Raw genomic sequence first — 19,746 nt, 5'->3', positions numbered from 1 at the left:
TACTTTCCTCAGGCAGCGTGATCCAGCTTGGGCCTGTCACAGGCAGCACAAAGCAATAGGTTTTCCTGCTGTTCTGAAACTCCTCGCTGTATATTTACAGATAATTAGTCTGCCTGTCTGTGTCTTTCACGTACTGTGTTGGTGGAACTTCTGAGCTGTACAACTAAATGATTAGAAAATTGTTGAGTTCAATCCTAGTGTGTTGAGTTTTACTGCAGGCTAAATCATATTCTTGTCTTGTTATCCTAATCAATCTGCTCATACTTCTTTTAAATTCCTTCACTCTGATTTTGATTCTCAGTGCCCCAGATTAAAGCTCTTTATCCATACCTACGTGCTTTCTCTTTTGTAGTTCCAGCACAGATTTGCATAGCAAAGGAGATATTTTTGTTTCTCCTGACCTCATCAATATTCTGGTGCACAGTGTGCACTTATATGATAGTTTATTCCAGGATGATGAACAGATGCAAAAGTATCTTCAATTGTCTCTGGAAATTAGCAATGGTCAATACATCCTGCAAACACAATGCTGGATGCTGTGGCGCATGCAAAACATGCATGGCAGGCAGAGCATATAGCCTTTTCCTGCCGCCAGCACACTTCATTTAATTTTAATAGTAGAAGGAGATGTGGTATCTTTTGAACATAGATATCCTTGTGGGCTAATGCAAGCCTTAGACAATGAGAGTTTTGCATAGGAGAATTTGGCTTAACCTGTCAGTCTTCCAGAGATTAACAACTTCATCAACCACTGTTGATATTGACAGTCAGTTGCTAGGCTACATGTTTACTGCTAAATGAATAGGCGACTTGGGGCCAGTGTGAATATTCAACAGATTGGCAAATAAGTAAAACGTGCTGTGACTTGATTTGTTAATTATAGTCAAAATAAATGGCTGTATTGATGACTATGATTTTACACAGCATTAGTCCTCTGAAAACAGCAATTAAGTCTGCCATGTAAACATATATCTTGCCTGTGACAAAAAAAAAAAAAAAAAAAAAGAAAAAGCCTTAAACAACTGAATACACCACTCCAAGCAGTTTCACTAGGAGTCCTGAAGTGCTTACATTAGTTAAATTATGTCCTTGGGTGTTTTTACACCTCTCACTGAAGCACAACATTCAGGCGGGGTCTGGATTTTGAAAAGCTTTCTTGTTTGCTGCATGCAGTGCTACTTATGGTCAGAGTTTATCAAGAGGAGCATGATCGCACTTAAGGGAGAAAGCACAAGTAGTTGGATTTGGGGAGGATGCTCTTTCTTTTTCTTAACACTATTTTTTTTCCTGTTGTCAGAAAGCTAAGAATTAATTTATAACACTATATACTCTTTTCAGTGGGCCTTGTGAAAGAGTTATCACATTGCTGCTTTCTAGTTTATATCATCTCAGTTAACTGGAGTTCACTTCCCTTGATCCATACTATTTTCTCATTATATTTTAAAGTCAGTATATCAATTTTCCCATTCTGCATTTCAAGACTAGCATGCAGTGCCAGGTGCTCTGAGTATTCAGCATCACTAATTATTTAGCATTGCGTACATGTAGGCACTAACACTGCTTTGGAATATATGGTGCCTTTTGTCTGAAGTATGGAAAATATCTATTCTGCTCTCATTTTTGTTTGCAATGCCTGCAGAGGTACTGGTCAAGCCTCTCTTCCAGGCTGTGGCTCAGTTTTGCTATCTGTAATATATAGCTGTTATTTTCTCCTCCATAAATAACCACCAACCTAAAGAGCGTTGAAGCTGCCAAATATGCCCCAAGTATCACAGAACAGAAAGAGAGTTTGTTTTAAGCCTGAGAACAGCAAATGTGTTTTTGCATAGAAAAACACAACTTTCTCTGAATAGGTCTGTGTTACCAATGCATGCTTAGCTTGAGGTTGAGTTTGGGCCAGTAATTATTTTTTTTCCCTGAAGAGCAGTAGAAAGGAGCTCCCTTGTGTCGAGCCTTATTTTTGTCCTCATGAACATCTGTCCTTCTTTGTAAGCTCTTGAGTAGTTGTCTCCTGTGGTCTCTCTGTGAAACTCCCGAAATCAAAGGAGCAGAAGCAAAGTCATGCTGACCCACACTGATCACAGCTGGTCTGAAGTAGGTTGGAACCAATTGCTAGAACTGAGAGTGGAGAGAGGGTTTTAGCTTTTCCTTCAGCACTCTGCTGAAAGAGAAACCACCAGATGCAGTTGCTTGGTGGACAGAAGCTTGCAGAAAATTGGAGGGAAAATTTCTGAGGAAACTAGAAGCGGAGTAGGACTGGAGAAAAATTGGGACCGGAGATTGAACCAAGGAGCTGGAAGGCAGCAAATAAGAAATAATTAATATATGGAGGGCTCCAAAATGAACAAAAATCTTGGGGGAGTGGTAGGAGAACTGAGATAAATTTGATGAAAAAAAGTAACGTTGAGGAAGATGACAAGGAGGCAGATAATTTGCTGCAAGTATTGTTTGTCAGCTTTGATCTTTGCTTAAGGATATGAGATTGATGAGCACACTGCAATACAGTTGCATGGTACCTATCACCTTTGACACCAGCACAAGTTATGTAAAAAAGCTTGCAGAAAAAAAAAAAAAAAACACCTCTACCCTCCCCACATATAATGACAAGATGTAGGATCTGAGCCGACTGTTACAATGAAGGAGCGAGGTGCTGAGAACATGACAGCTCTGTGAAATCTTCAGTGCTCCACAATGATTAAAGAAATGTTAATAGTTACCAGGGAAGGAATTGAGGACAACACAAAGAATATCAAAGTTCACCTTGAATGCACTCATATTTTGGACCTTTTATTGCTGAATGCTTTTGTAGGACAGGAAAAACTTCAAAGGAGGGCAAGGATATTCCAAAGTGTTGAATGGCTTCACAAAGTGGGTGGTAGACCAGCAAAGCTCACTGCCAAATGGCGTTGTGGATGTGACACATTTACACATTTTAAGTTCATGAAAGACAAAATCATTGAGAATTACTAACTGTATATACACTATATATGGGTCAGGAAATCTCAGAGCTGAAAATAGTTGGAAGCAGAGAGAATATGAGTGGGAAATAACATAAATAAGATTGCTCTGTTCTTCTTCATCCCCAGCATCCGATTATGGCCACCAGTGCAGACAAAAGCACTCCAGATACATAGATTTTTGTCCTGTCCATTTCTCCTACTTGCTTTTCCTGTTCCCTGCACTGTACTTCATCTGCCAACTCAAAGTGGTATTTCAAGGAATTTCTATCCCTAGGGCTACATTTACCAAATTAGTTTTATGTCGTGTATTATGCCATAAGTACTGAGATCCTCTTCCTGGGAAGCTGACAAATGCTTTTTCAATGTGTGAAGCAGGAGCATTTGTTCATCTGCAGCTCATGGGAAAAGGGGAGGTGATGGTGTTTCCCGAGAGATGATTAGCCTTGTAATGTTCCCCTGGGCCAAGCACCAGGAGGCATAGCCCTGGGTGGTTATGAAACTGTAGTGCTGCCTTTCTGGTCACGTCAGGGTTCCCAAAATATGAGCCATTTTGCAAAAGCTGCTTCTGTGCTCATCATAAACTTCCTTGCAGTCACAGACTGGGGAAGAAGCTCTGGCAGATTGTCTGGGTTAGGGGGTAATAATACCCTTCAGGCAATTTGTACTTTTTCAGTAATCCACTTTCTTTTCAATCTGTGTGTGCAGTTAGTTGTACCTGCCTCCAGGTGTTAATTACGAGTGGACAGGGCGCAGTAGCCTCAGTGTGGGTAGCCAAGACAGGAGCCCTTTTCAAATGTGGAAGCCCTGACTTCATGCTGGCTGATTACTGGGATGCTTTCCCTAATCAACTCAGCAGCTTTGCAATGCTGAAAAATACACCAGCAGTCCTGCAAGAGCAACAGCGTCCTCCCAAAGCTGGCACGTATGCTGCTTACCCAAGGTGAATTACCTCTTTTTGAAACAAACTCCTAGCATTTCTTTTGAGACAGTTTCAGACTAGCAGCTTTAAGCTAATTACAGGCCATTTCTAAACGTATCAGTTCTTGTTCCAACACTTTAGCAGGCACCCGGATATCATCTAGGTATAACAAACAGGCTGAGAGAGGCATGCCATGTAATACCCTCTTCGTTAGACTTTTAAATGTAGTCGATGTATTGCACTAGCCAAAAGCCATCGTTTTAAATTGCCACAGTCCTTGTCCTACTGTGAAAGCATGCTTTTTTCCCTGCTGTCCCTCTGGACCCACTTCCACTTGCCAATAGCTACTTTTAAGATTCAGGGTAGTAAACCAGACTGAGCTTTCACCAGCATCTAGGACACTTTTTACGGTAATAGACAAGCACGTGCTAAATGACTTCATGTTGTTTTCTACAATCTGATGCTGTTGCCTTTTTTTTCTTAACTGGACAAAGTCAGAGCTGTTGCTGAAGGGTCCCTTGTATCCTTCAGATGCGTTTCTTCCATGCCTCATAAGGCTTCTTTACCACTTCACTGCTGAAAAGAAGGATACTGTTTGGGTAGCCAGTTTCCTCAGAATCACTCGTGTTAAAGCAGTAAAATACAGCTTATGTGTTTATCAGAATGTGAATAATTTCTAGTGAAAAAACACATTTTCTTGTTTCTCTTTGAATGCTTGATAAGATGCCAGATTAAAAGTCAATATGTTTTATGAGAGTTCACATGCTCCCCTCTTTTCAATTTTCCTGTAGTTAATATTAATTTACTGGTTCTACAATTTGCCACTGCAGTCCCCTTTCGCTCATCTACTTCTGACTATTGTCAGAAGCCTTCAGCAAATGGATAGAGATTTAATCTTGTTCCAGATCCAGAAGAACTTCAGCAGCTGAAGTTCCCCAGAGACCTAGGATCTCAAAGCAAATTTCAAACTCTCCTCATTTTTCATTTGCTGGAAAGCTGCCACAGCCTGTAATTTCCAGTGTTTTTTTTTTGCCCCTAAAGGTGGGACTTAGGCACTGCAAAAAAGATCTCTGGTGAATCATGTAGTCCCCTGCCTTTCTTCTATTTCTGCTATCATAACTAAGGTCTCACTCCAGTTCTTCTGCATTTCACACCATTTCTTAATACATGCTTAAGTACCCTTCTCTCGTTATATATATTTATGTATATTTTATATAACTGTTAAGTTTCATACAAGAACTACAAGCTGGTGTCTCCTGGGTTGGTTCAGCTGGTGTTCCCCTCCTGCCATGCTGTGGGGCCTGGTTTGGAACTTGCAGAGCAGTGCTCTTTTCTCACTAGTCCTCTATTTATAACTGTTCTCCTTTAAAAGCATTTTTTTTTCCCTTCAGGATTAAAAATGACCTCAGCAGCACTCCTTCATCTTTGACATTGTTGTCAATTTCTCTTGCTATATAGACTTGGGTTGGTCCTCACTCTTCCACAAAGTGTAATGATGGCACAAACCATATTAGAATTGCTCAGCTGAATTCGAGATACAAAACTGTGCTTTAGACGTCTTGGCAAATTGCTGATGTTGTCTTCTGTTTGCAGCAGCTGTTTCCTTTTGTGATATGCAGCTGTGAAAGAAGTTCAGAATCCACCATAAATTCTGCAGTCAATACAGTATGTGTTTGTCTTTTGCTGATCTTTATTTCCGAGTCTACCTGAATGTCTGCATGCTGGTTCATAGCCAATTTGCCCTTGAGGTCCTCACTGATATTTGAGTGTATCAGGGAAAGGTTTTGTTCCCACCCAACTCAAATTGAGTTTTTTTTTTTTTTTTTTTTTTTTTTTTTTTTCCCTTCCTTTCACACTGCCAGAGTTGTTGATACTGGTTCATTTCCATTCTCCAGGACATTTTTCAGTTCCCTGAGCCCTTTCTGCAGCTTATCAGATAGCAACTTCCAGGTTGGTCAAAGCTTTTGTAGCCCTTTCCAATGTTATTTCAAACCACAACTGTTGCAGCTGCATCTTCTAGGCTCTTTGGGCATTTTGCCATTGACTTTCTAATACGGGTTCATCTTTACCAGTGAGTTTTCAGGTGCTATTTTAACTTTTAACTCCTCCTGTGCTTTACATGTTTGAACTGTGCACTCCCTTTTGTTCTGCCCTGATACAGGAGAGATACCGGATCACAGGTTTTGTTCTTGGAAACCAGAACGTGGGGGTTTCTCCCTTTAGCCCTGCTGCAGGAAGCCCAGAGTTTGACTGTTAAGAAGAGCAATTGATGATTGAGTCACCTGTCTTTGATGCAATCCTGTTTATTTACAAAGTCACGATTTCTGTATCTCCAGGTAGAATCAAACAAGATAATTCCCTTGCTTACAACTCACAATCTCTTTCAGTCAGCACTTGTCCCAATAGCTTTCTTAAGGTTTATCTCGAAGTCATGTTGTTGATGCTTTGTGGCTCTTTTTGATGCTTCCTTTTGGCTTTTGATTTGCGATTCTCCCACAAACATCCAAAACAAGCATTCTGCTACCAATCAAGGTCCTAACCATCCAGGCTCCAGGGTTTATTTTCATTCCAGACTTCCCATATGTTTATGCTTTGGATGTTCTCCCATTGTTTTGGTTATTTTGCTCCATAGAGGAGCCTAATGTTTATTTGTACTTAGCACAAATGAGAAACAGTTCTTAGACAAGATTTCAGTAAGTTTTGGTCAACCCCCCTTTGATGGCTTCTTACTGCTGTATGGATGAGGGCTCCTAAGGCGTGTATTCATGTTGCAGGGAGAGGTGGGCAGTCGTGGAGCGTTCAAGGTGAATTCTTAGGTTAACATGTCTGAACTCTTCAGGTGGCCTTCTAGTTGCTGTTAGCCTGTCCCCCCATCTTTGTGCCAAAGGACTGATAGTGAGATTTGGATGGAGAACATTAAGTTGTTTCAGTGGAAAACAGTTTTTTTTTTTTTTTCTCTTTATATCATTTATGGGTGTCAGGAGCAAAAAGACCTTTAGATTTTTTTTTTTTAATTTTTTTTTTTTACTTTCTATTTTTTAAATTATATTGGTTCAGTAAAATTTACAGATTCTTTCTTCCCCTTTCTTTGACTTTGACTAAGTGTGAAAAAGACCAAGTGGATTTTACTTTAAAATAACAATAATTTAAGCAAAAAGAATTTGAAAGAAAACATTCAATTTAATTCAAGACATTTTGTCAGATGACTTTTTTTAACCATGGCTTAGCACAACCATAAAGTCAAACTTCAAGCTCCTTCTCAACAAAGATGCATAAATATTTTGCTCCTAGTAAAACTGCTAAAATCTGAGTTCTCAAAGGCACCTACAGACTAAGTTGAGCCAGACGTGGGACATAGTTCAGTGCTGCCGTGCTCCTATTGGATATGGCCATCACACGTACCCGTACCAGCCCCTTTTGGAGGCAGCCAGGTAACTGAAGACAGGGTCTCAGTATCTGCAGGTCTGGAGATGCTGCGTGATGGCTGATGGCTGCACTTTTGCATGAATGCCAGTTCTTTCTTGACTAAAGGGAAAGGTTTAATGCTCCCATTGTAATATGTAGCTGGATAAATGTAGGCATTAACTTGTGCTTTTAGACATGATCAAAATCACCTTGTGGACCTGGACTTACCAGGGTTAGAAATGACTCATCCCTGAATTACTTCTTTGGTGCTATAGTAACAATAAAAATATCTGTATTTGGTGTGGATGCTGGGAACAACCAGCTCTGTGGTATGAGAAAAGGGACATACTTTTGAGCTTTTCCACAAACCTGGGAGTGCAGTAGAGGATGGAAATGGCCAGGTGCCAGCTTCAGAGTGTCCTGAAAATGCGAGCTTGATAGGTAATAGTGTTGGTTTATAAATTCCTGGCTTTTTGTTCTCCTCCCCAGCACCTTCTTCAGCTTCCATAATGCCAATGGGCAACCTCACTCAGCAAGGGCACCCCAGCAAGTCCCTCAGCTTCTGGGTGGATGGCACAGAGGCTCAAATGAGGGCGGTCAAAGCTTTTAGATATCAGGGAGAATTGCAACAAGCTCTGCCATGCTCGTGCCAACACAAAATGCTGTGTTGCGCAGAATCCAGCCTTTAATTCTATCAATTTCTTGTTTGACACAGGAAAACAGAGCGTGATTAAAGAAATTGTGTCTTAACTGACTGCTCCATATTGTCATGCCAGAAACAATTAGCTTAACTAGAAAGTTAATTTAATTGCAAATGTGGATGGGCAAACTGTGCCAGCCACTTCATTATCATTATTCTATGTTATTCCTAATGCTTAGTGCTGTTTAATATGTTCTTCTTATGGTATATGGTGATGTAATTAAAAGATTGTCTCTGCAGAGGTTAAGGTTGCTGCTGAAAATAATTTCCAGTCTGTTTTACATGTCTTAATCTGTGGAGTTTCAATCCATCCTTTAAAAGCATTTTTTATAGAATTTCCTAGGATGTTTTTCACTTCTATAGATGAAAAAGAAGAACTGTCAGAGACATACGTAGCAGCAAGAATTGACCACAGACATTTTTGTAGTAAAAATATTCTGCAGTTTCATAAAGGAAAAGATTCTCCCTGATCATTTTTTTTTTCCATACATTTTGAGATGTTATGGTTAATTTATCATTTTTACAAACACAAAAAATTGCTTAGACTGAACTTAAAGGTAACCATGCAGAACTGGTGATTAAAATGACAGCACGTAATGGCCCCACTTGCCAGAACACAAACACATGGTGATGGACTTCTGTAGTGGGCAGTTTTTAAGAATGAATTCCTTTGGAGTGAAGAATCATGTAAGGAAAAAGTCAAAATCCACTAGGAAAACATTGAAATTGTCACTTGTTTTTCTTATGAAATAAAATGAATGACACTAGAAGGGACTCATCCACCTTTTCTCTGTGAACAATATCATTATTCTTATTTTGCCTTACTGTGTTATTTTACCTTAGCATCCCTTAATATTTTGTTACCTGTATCTTGTTGCTAGTTTTATTTTTGATTATATTAGAAAGCTGCTATATAATAAATAGACTGCCCTGACAGACTTCATTGCTCTCCTCTTTGACCAACTAATTGAATCAAAGATCCAACCTTGTCTTAATAGTAATTTTTACATCTGCTTTTTAAGCAGTATTTTGTAAAGAAGAAAATACCTGCTAGGTCAGTCTTCATCCTAATGGTTCTAATGTATAATATTCAAGAATGTGTTTCATTATTTAAAAAAAAAATAATAAGATTTGAATCAAATTTTGACATTAAACCACCCACCCTTTGGCAGATTCCCCTGCATGGAAAACTCAGCTTGAGAAAGGAGTGTTACCAAGGTTGAGTGAATAAAAAGTAATAATAAAATGGAAATTGCTTTAGCAACATTGCTTATTTATTTTTTTCCCCTTATACACCAGATACAAAAAGCATCTCAGCCCACCTGCCTCAGAGCATCAACTGATCTGCTCTTGAGATAAGCTGCCCTACCTGTTTTCTAGGTGTTTGGTGACAGTTGTTTGATAAGGGGCGTTAAACCTTCACGTGCTGCAGTATATGATGTTAGCTGACAGCATATCTTGGACTAAACAGGCCATTCATCTGATCCAATATGTCATTTCTCACGTTCCCATAGAAACTTAGATTAATCAGTCATTCCTGATGCATTTCTTGTACAATATTGTCATTTTGATGCTCTTTTGCTGCTAGTTTTGAAGGAAGCTTCAAATTTGTTTGAGGAAATTGAGCCAACTTTGTGCTGCTTTTTAGCAGCAGGTACTTTGCCTGTAATGAAGAAAATGTGATTTTACAGAATTCTTGCAAGGTAAAGAAAACGTCGCTTCATATCCTTAATGAGAACATTCTTATTCAAGAGTGCTTGACTGTAGTTATAAAGGGTGCTATCCACAATGGTTAGTGTGGAGAGGAAACCTTAAGTAGAACATGCTATTGTGGCCTTTGAGCGGTTCCCATCTCCTCTATTCAGAGAGCAGAGTTAACTGAGGATAGCAAGAACAAACTGTACATGCGCTTGAGAAAAAGAACTTGACTTGGCAAGTTGGCGTAAGTGTAACACAATATATTACCACTTTCTGCTGGGCTTATTCTCTTACTGTCATTGACCAGATCTGTTCAACGGCTGCCATTTTCGGTTGCAAGTAGAAGAAATCCCGATTCCACCCCCCCACACACACATGCTTTACTTTCCAAGAAAGTCAGTTTATGTAATCGATACCAGGTCTGTCTAGGAAGCTGTTCTGAAATTTGGGGGAGGGCAGGGGGAAGAGGGAGGGCTGAAGGATGAAGAAGGAACAAACATTGGACCTGACAAAGCTTGAAATATAAAACAAAAAAGCATCTGCGAGGCATAATAAAACAAAGTGTATATACGTGTTGTTCTCACAGAGTATTTGGCTGAGCCTGGGCAACGGGAAAGCATGCATAGCTAACGCTCCTGACTGTGTGAAACCCTTTGTATACTCCAGAGTCTCTGCAAGAGACCTTGATTACAGAGTTTGGCATGATACCCAATACATTTTTTGGAATGGTTTCTTGTCCATCACTGACACTCGTAATGAGAAATTTATACACCATCCAAAGCGGATAAATTAATTTCAAACACTTTTGACTTGGGTCAACAATGGCTATTGGCAGTGCCTATTATTTGCCTTTTTATTAAAAAAAAAAAAAAGGGGGGGGGGAGGAGAGAGAGAGAGGAATTGCTCTTCTTCATGGTGATAGCATGGTAAAGACTCTGAGTATAGTGGAGATAGAATCTTGGCAAGCACATATATAGGTCAGGATAGAGTATTTCACTTTTCAATGTAAATGAAAGTAATTTTCTTCAGTATGAACAGTTTAATAAATTCCCAGGATGGTTTTCATTAAGAAATTTGCATATTGGCTAGTGTAAGATTTTTTTGAAAGCAATCAGTTGGCAAAAATAATTTGGTTTTACTTCTATTTTCCTGATCCAGTTAACAGTCAAGGAATGAAGTATAAATTAGCTATCCCTTTGAGAACAGCATTTAAAACTGAGATGCTTAAGTTAGCCTTTTAAAGATGATAATTGTACATATTCTCATGCAGATACGCACACCAGAAATGGGAAAAAGGCATTAAAACACACCTACACAGAAAACCTGTGGATTGGAAGCAAACAAGAAAATTGCTGCAGTCTTCTTGGGAGATACTGAAATTAGGGGGACAAGCAAATAAATTACTAATAAGTTCCCATTATGTGCAGCCCAAATTAGATAACTTACTACATTTTCTAATTGAATGTAAATTCTGTTTTTTTGGTTGATCTTTGACTTTTCCTGTGTGTTTTATTTTGTACGTGCAAGGCACAAGGATTTATTGAAGAGAAAATCCTATTTATATACCCGAGCTATCCAAATGCCAGAATTTCTGCCAGCTTTTTAAATATAACTCGAGAGCTTCATGTAAACAAATTATTTAGGTTTTCAGAGTTGTATGATAATAGCAAAACATAGCACTAATAAGTATTAAAAAGGTGAAAAATAAAAATGGGATTTAAAAAAACAGAAATATGAAATATGGCAAGAAACCAGAGGGGATTAAAGAGTGTGAGCACAGGCTATATTGCACGTGCATTTTTATTTTTGTTGTATTTCATTTAGTTTCTTTGTGCAGGATCTGTTTGAGTTTTTGATTTTTATTTGTGACTTAAATTTAGTCTGTGTTGCGATAGGAATGACATAAAGGGAATATGTGATTTTCTGAGAACTGCTCTGGGGACTTTTTCTGAAGCAGCCAGCTTCCTTCCCTTTTGGCTCCCGTCTTACCTGCCTGCTTCCTTCGTGCAGTAGGGCTGCCTGAGGAAGGTGAGAGTTGCTGGGTGCCTCGGAGGTGGGGAGGATGCTTCATGCAGCTGATACGCTGGCTGCACTGCGCATAGTGACAACTGAAATACGGATCCTGGGATGCTGTGCTGGTAGGTCCTGATGGCATCGCATGGACACCCATTATTAGGGAAGAACCAGAGCAGGTTTTCAGATGAGCTCAGACTAGATGATCTAATGGTCCCATCTGGCCTTAAAATCTGTGAGTCTATGAAAGACAGTCCTGCAGTTATAAGCATTTTAGAACTGTCAATTGCAGATTTACTTCAGCGTTAGAGGCAATTGCTTCCATGCTGAAATGCTCGATTATGCATTATGTGCATGGTGTTGTAAATGCTCTATAAAATAGAGAGATGCGGCATGAGCAACACACAGACAAGGAGAGCAGCTTGGTGTAATAAGAACAAGGAGAGTCGATGTTAAGGTCTGTAGAGGATGGCTATTTGGAAGCGATCTGCGAAAGGAGAAGAGGCATTTGGAAAAGAAGAAAAGAAACACGCCCCAAATGTGAGGGAGGCTGAAGCTGCAAAGCCAAGGAAGAAAGAAATAGGCAGGAAGGGAAAAGGGGGAGTGAGAGAGAGCAGGAAATTAGAAAGGACCAAGAGCAGCAGAGAGTGAAGCTGTAGGATGCGAGGGATGAATGCAACTTGTCTAACCCCTTTATCGCTCTAGGACTGTGCCTGTGTGGCTATAATTCAGCATCTCTTCTGCTCTGCTTTCTTTAACATTTCTGGCTAAAAAACAAAGGGAGATAATTGAGAGGGGGAGGAGACGTGGGAGATGAGGGATATGTACTTTTTGGTCCCTCTCCTTGTTAATGGAGGGGATGCGGGAGGTGCAAGGTCCTTGGGCTGACAGAGACCCTGGCATGTACTCAGCAGCCCATCGATAAGAAGCAGAGAGGTGGGACGGAAGGGAAAGGAAGGAAGCAACTCTACACATGGAGCCCCAGCACTGTCAGGGAGGGGCATTGCAGGCACCATTGTACAGCAATCATGCAGTGATGTTACAGAACTGAATACTAAAACTGAGCTTTTCTTCTGACTCCCGGGTATCTTACACCTTTTTATTTTTATTTTACTTATTTATTTATTTTTATAGCATGGAATACATTTAAATGTGCTGAAGGTCTGTACGATAGGACAGGGTCTCTGCCCTGCTCCAAACTGCTCTGAACGTCTGCATCTGATCCACAAAGTGCCTGCCCAAACAGCCCGTCAGCCTCTGCCCTTCTGCTACATCACAGCGCAGCGTGTGCTGGAAGGACTTACGCTTCTAGGGAGAGCATGCAACAAAATATTCCCATGATAGAAAAATACAGCTTATTGAGATAAGAATTTCTCACCAATTCTGATGATTTTTTTTTCCCTGTATGTTTCTGCAGTCCAGGATGACTTTTTAATTTTTTTTTAAGAGAGAATGAGTATATTTCAATTTGCCAACAGCTTTAACTTGAGATAATGGAGATGTTGGTTGAAGTCAGTTGTTTCTTTAAGCCCACAAATCTTCTGCCCTACTCCTTGAACTACTCAAAGCAGCGCGATAATCGCTTGGCTGTTATCTATGACTCGGTATCTTGTTTCTTTTTCCTACAAAAATAGTGGAATGATCAGATTTTATAAAGTCAAATATTTGTGCTTTTTATTTTGTTTATTTTGCAGACCAGCATCCTTGTTTTCTCATCAACGGCTAATTCTCATGTCTTTCTGTTTACTCCAGGCAGTAAGAGAAGGCACTCTGTAAGGTGTGGCAAGGGCTGGACTGCAGTTTTATTAAAGTTTTCCCCAGAGTAAAGGGAGGAGGAAGTTGATTATCTTGTAATTGGTATCTCTCTGGGGTGCTGCACTTGTTAAATCCGTGTATGTGATGGGACTATCTGGTTACACTGAACAGATTACCTGCTGATTGATACTTCTGGGATTTACTGATAGTGCTGAATGCCAAAATCTTTCTGAACTGTGAGTGGAAGAATTAATTCCAACTGCCTTGGTTTACTTTTTAATGACAGCTAATACTCTATCTAGGTTTCGTTGTCTCCAAGCATAGATACTAGGAAATCTCTTCTGAACAGAGCAGACAGGATTTGCTGGCATTTCTACCTGTTGCTTCGATGGATGGGGAATTATTTGCTTCCTAGCTGAATGTCCTTGGCTTGCTGTTCACTTTTAATAAAGCAGCCGGGTTTTACCCTTGGAGGCACTTTCCCTTCTGCGTTTGGAGATGGGTGTCAGCCTCTGAGGTCAAAACCGGTTTGTTTGTTTTTCCTCCTTTGGTTGTGTGGAGTTGTTAATCCAGGGATTTTATCTCAGGCTTTCTTTGATACCTAGCTGGTAAAGCACATTTTGGTTTTTCCATGGATGACAAACTCTGCGATATTTCTCCCACCGATGTTTCCGGACACTCATTTTTAAACTCGGTATAATCGAGAGCAACTTGGTGCACTGGGAGCCAATGCCGAAGGTGGCCAAGTGCAATTCCTTCCAGGAGAGCAGTGGCAGGGCTGAAGCGGGCCCAGCGAGGCCTCCCTTGCGAGCTGGCTCCCTGGCACGCCGCCCCCCGGCCTGCTGCCTGCGGGCGGCTCGCTGCGAGCTGCAGAGCTCCTCACTGTGCTGTGCCCGGGTAGCAAACAGCGCGTGGCCAGGCTGAATGGGGCTGGGGGCGAGCCGGGGGGATGTATTCCTGCCGCCGGGAAGTGAACCGGATCCGGGCGCAGGCTGAATTGCATAACAGATGATGTATTGTACAGCCTGTACCCTCTCCTAAAGAGCAGAGGTGGGCACGCCAAGGCAGGCTTGAGCCTGGCTCCCGGTGAGCGCTGGGCTCTGGCCTGGCTCCACGGCCGCCAGTGACAGCGAGTGAAGGAAGAGGCGAAGGAAGGCGCTGGCGTCACCACCGTCCCTGGCACTCGCGGTTGCGAGGCAGCACAAAGCCTCGCTGCAGGGCTTTCTCCATTGGCTCTCGGCAGCCTCATCTTCCCCAGGTCAGGAGATGGGAGATCTCCTACCAATGACCCTGCAGGGGGACAAGGGCCTGCTGCATTTTCCCCATAGGAGCCCCAGGTGGTGTGCCGCTTTGCAGCATCGTGCCCTGGCTCCGGTGACCATGGTGGCTTCGCTACAGGGCCAGCAGCATCTCTTGCCTGGGCAGCTTGAGCCACAGCTGGCTCCAGGTCTGCAAAAAGGCAGCTTATCTTCAGCCTTGAAACACTTAGCAATGAACAGAAGCTGGGCTCGTTAAAAAATCCCAACAATATATAATACAGAGGGGTGTCTTTTCCCACTTTGTGGTAGATCAAACACATTTATCTAAGGTTTTAATTTCTTTTCCTTTCACATCATAGTGAGGATCTTCAGTAGAGAACGGAACAGCCGGGTGATGTATTTTTGGGTTATAACTTGAGAACAAAAGCTCATTAGGACTCAAAGATTTTATATGGATAACACCACCCACGGTTACTTTAGATAGGGTAGAAATGTTTTTATGCTTTAGGGCACAAACTAGCTATTAAATTACTAGGGAACTACAAATATCTACTAGACATATCGATGGGAGCGCAACCAGAACGCAGAGTACTACATAAAATAATTATATACGGCACAGCTAATATTAGATCACATGAAAGTACATGGCAGTTCCATAAAAATTGTTTGCATCTCTGTATTGGACATTACAGGGGACGGGGGGGATCCGTGCCCTGCGGTGCTCACTTTGCTGTCAAAGGTTGGAAACCTTGCAGCCTCTCCTGGCATTTTGGTGCTGCTGGAACCCCCAGAGGAGCTGAATTTGCTGAACTAGCAAAAAGTCCTCCTTGTTCAGCCCTTAGCTGGGAAGTAGGCAGCCCAAGGGAGAGGGAATGGATGATCCGTCGTGCCGTGAGGATCCACCGAGTGAGCGTGTCCTTGACGTGTGAGCCCGAATTGGGGTCGGTGACAAGGACAGCTCTGACATCATATGAGTCATGTGAGGAGGGAGGGGTGTCGCTGCCTCCTGACGGGGGGACGCATCTGTTCCACGCTAGCTCGTGAGATGTGAAGAGGTTGCAGTGCTAAGATGCACATAGGGAGAGTGGGAGTGTGCCGCTTAGCAGGGCTTTTTTGAGTTTGGGAATCTCATCGGAGCTGCCTCTCTTCTGCTCTGCGGTTCCCAGCCCTCGGGTGCAGGTGGTGGCCAGACCGGAGCCGACGCTGCAGAGGGACGAAAGCACCTCGGGAGCAGCAGCGCTGGATTCCCCACCTCCATGGGACTCCGGACATCTGCTTTCGTCCCCCAGGCACACCTGAAGGATAATGCAGAAAAGCTTGAAGAAGGTCTTGTAGGAAGTACTGTTATTAACAGGGTGCATATACACTGTTGGATTCGCTGCCTGGTGTTCCCATTAGAAGAGGCGCATTTTGAGTCGCTAATAACTTTGCCAAGTGGAGACGTTGCGGCATTAGTACATGTGAGATTTTCTAAGCCATATCTTCCTCTGTGTGCATCAGTACTGAGAGCTCCATAAAGAAACATTTCTCCGAAGGAAAAAAAGGAAAGTGTGTGAACATGTAATTTGGACCATCAAAAAGTATACATGCATGAGGAGTCAGTTCTAGCTATAGAGCTAGAAATATTTCATTTTCTACCTCTTTTCTTCAACTTCCCAGCTTAACTGTCTCTTAATGCAGAGAGGTCCTGTCTGTGCTCTGCAGCCCTTCTGAGCCCTATTTAGGGGTTACAGCCACAGTACTAGGTCCCATACAAAGACAGTGAAACCAAATCTCTTCCCTCGTGTAACTTGAGACGGATGGATGGTTGATACCTGTCAACAGCAGACCTGTGGGTTGAATACAGCTATTGGTCAGCCTGACCCATAACTGAAGTTAAAGTTGTGTCAGTTTTGTTGTTTTACTTTTTGTGGGTACAATCTAAAAGTTTAAAATTTTAAAGAGGATGAGAAGCTGAGGAGGGCCTGAGGGTCTGTGTTTGTAAGCCTCCAACAGAGGAGGGTCTTGGCGCAGTCATCATGAGTGAGCTGGATGGAGCACAGGGAAAGAGAGAGGGCAGCTCTGGTGTGAGAAGGTGGGACACTACATGCTTGGGTAACTCAGTGGAAAGGGAACCAGTGGGAAATGCAAAGAGAAGGCTGACACAGTTCAACAAGTGACTAAGAAAAGAGCATAACAAAGGTTTTGGCAGATACTGGTGAATCAAAACAAATAGAGACGCTGCAAGAGCTGAAGTAGGTATTAAGTAATCTGTATACAGAGGCTGGTGATTCGCATTTCTGCCTGAGATTGAGAAATGACAAGGTATAGAGGAAACAAAAAGGGTGATAGAGGTGCTGCTGGGAATCGGTGTCATAGCTCTGCTCTTGTGGAGAACTGGCAAAACCTGAACCCGGATCCCTCAGTGCCTGCACGTTGAGCACATGTTGCTTGGCTTCAGTGCTTGACTAGCGGCCACTGCAGCCATGCAGCTGCAGAGCAGAGCAGGCTGGCTCATGGCAGAAAAAAACCTTTGCCCCCAAGTGGCAAAATTATTCAGGGGTGCCTCCCCTGCCTGGGGGGCTTATGCCCCCAGAAACATACCTTGAAGGTGAAAAACACTGGGGGGGGGGGGACCTGACCCAATCCAGCTGTGTTCCCTGTAGTGTCTGCTGTGGCTTTGCCACAGAAAACTCGTGTTTAATTATTTTTTATTATTTTAGCATGTCATTTTTCTGCCAAATTTTCCTTGGGAGTGTAAGCTGGAAAAAGTTTTGGGTAGAGCTGGATAGTACAAATCCCACAATTTACATCTTATCTAAACCATGAAGGAATTTTATGGAGCAAGTGAAAAGATACATGTGCAGGGTTGGGGCTTTGTTTCAGCTGAATGTGCAAGTGTGACAGCTTCTCAGAAAGTCTCGGTATTGCACACTGGAAGTGTCACTGAGCTCCAGTACTGAAGCTATCATGATAGTAACCTGCACTGCACAAATATCCAGCAGTCCAACTCGTATAGGGACCCGGTTGTTTTCAGCACTTGTCATTCAAGGTGAGAAATAAAAGCTTCTCAATACGCTGCAGACAGCATGGGATGAGCATGAGTGCTGTTGAGGTGTCCTAGTTCAAAGAGCAAGCCAGTGGGAGTGCCAGGGACTTCAAACACACCTGGTAGCTTGGCCTTTTTAATTTGTATTTCAGGTTTTTGTGCCTTTTTTTTTTTTTTCTTCTTCTTTTTTTTTTTTTTCCTCCTCAAAGGCAAGCTTCTAGTACTCACCATGGGTTTTGCAGGATTCTTCTTCCACTATCCCCATTTCCTCTGATTTCTTTCTCTTTGTGTCTTTGTGTCTGGACAAGATATTCATGCAGGAGAGTGCTGGGAGTACCACATCTAAAGTGGTCACAAATTACAGTAAAATGGGAGGGGGCAATGAAGGGGCTTTCTACCTGCTTCTATGCAAAGAGCTGTCATACAAATACCCATGAGAATTTTGGTACACTTCAGTCCTGTATGGAGCCCTAAAATAACCCCCCAGAAAAAATATAGCTTCTGCTTTAGTGGCTCTCCCAACACCAATTTTCTTATTAATCTCCCTAGCAATACTTATAAAAATGCTTGACTGTGGTTACGCAGATTGTCTGATGTGATCACTAGCAATTATGCTAATCACAGTCTTCTCACAGTTCTTTCCCATCTGTTTTATCCACCTATGGATACTTACAGTAATGTACATGATAAAAGAGCCTCTGAACACATCCCACTCTCATTTGCTGGCCACTGTATTTGCAAAGGTTTTGTGGATCAGACAGTCTATAGCCTATGCAGGGGAGGTGAGGAGCGAGGGGAAGGAAGTGGCAGAGCATTCCCATTTTTATGGAAGAGGAGTGGACACACAGGGCTGAACAACTTCCCAGGGATGCCTGTGGCAGAGATGGGGCTTGGTCACAGGGCTCTGGAAGCCTTTTCTGTATGAAGCCACATAGGCTGAGCATCAGACAGGGGAAACACAAAACAAACAAACATAAAACCAAATCTGTCTACTGCCACTTACTGGAACTGGGGAAAGAGGAACGAGAGGGCAAGGAGCAGATGTTGATTGCTTGCCCTGTTGATGTCACTGGCTGTGGGTGGAAAGACAATAAAAATTTGTTTTCTTTGTTGTGTTCCTGAAGAACTGCAGCTTGCCAAGTGCAACTTGGTTAGTGAAGACACACTATCCCAAATGCCAGCTTTGCACAGGGAGGCAGTGCAGCTGGCACCTACCACTGGAAGCAAAGGGAAAAGGGCTGCCTTCTCTTGCGGGTGAGATATTTCTGATGGCCGGGGCTCATTTCCGTGGTCATCCATGTTAGCACATCCTTCCTGCAGCCCAGTGAAGGTGCTGCCTCTCAACATCTGGGCTCACCAGCAGAGAGAGTGGGATGATACACGGTGTGGGTGGCTGCAATGTGTCCTAAATTGGTGCTGATGGGGCAGTAAAGCCTTTGCTAGGGAGGAGGCTGGCAGCCCTGCGCTGGTGTTATGGCCTTGGTGCTTTGGTAACCCCCTGCGATAAAGTACATGTGAGGAAAGAGATCTCAAAGAAACATTTGTTCATAGGATATTGCACTGTTTCAGGAAACTGAAGCAAAGGTTTATTGCACAAATTACTGTGGTGAAGGGCAATAACTTGTTTGAAAGGTATTAGATTGCTCTTTTTCCCCTTCGTGAAGTTTTTTTTTTTTTTTTTTTTTTTTTTTTATATGAGGACCTGGTGCTTGAAAGGAAGGAAGTGTGGCCTGTAAAGACTGTACAAGGAAACTGCTAAGTTTCCTGGAGTTTCCAGGTGGGAATGGGATCTGCTGCTAGGTGGAATCCCTGGGTTGACAGAAGCGTCCAGGATCCATGAAAAATGCTGTAACACCTCTTTTACTTAACACATTACTGTATGCAAACAATGAACTTCTTGGAACAGGAAATGTGTTTTCATTGTGTGTATTGACATACCTATCAGACCAGGGCCCCAGTTCTGACCTGAGGGTGTAGATGCTACCTTGATAAATGGCAACTACTTTTCT

Source organism: Aythya ferina (genome assembly GCF_964211825.1).
Source record: "Aythya ferina genome assembly, chromosome: 6".
Taxonomy (NCBI): Eukaryota; Metazoa; Chordata; class Aves; order Anseriformes; family Anatidae; genus Aythya; species Aythya ferina.
Note: the sequence above shows the minus strand (reverse complement) of the source record.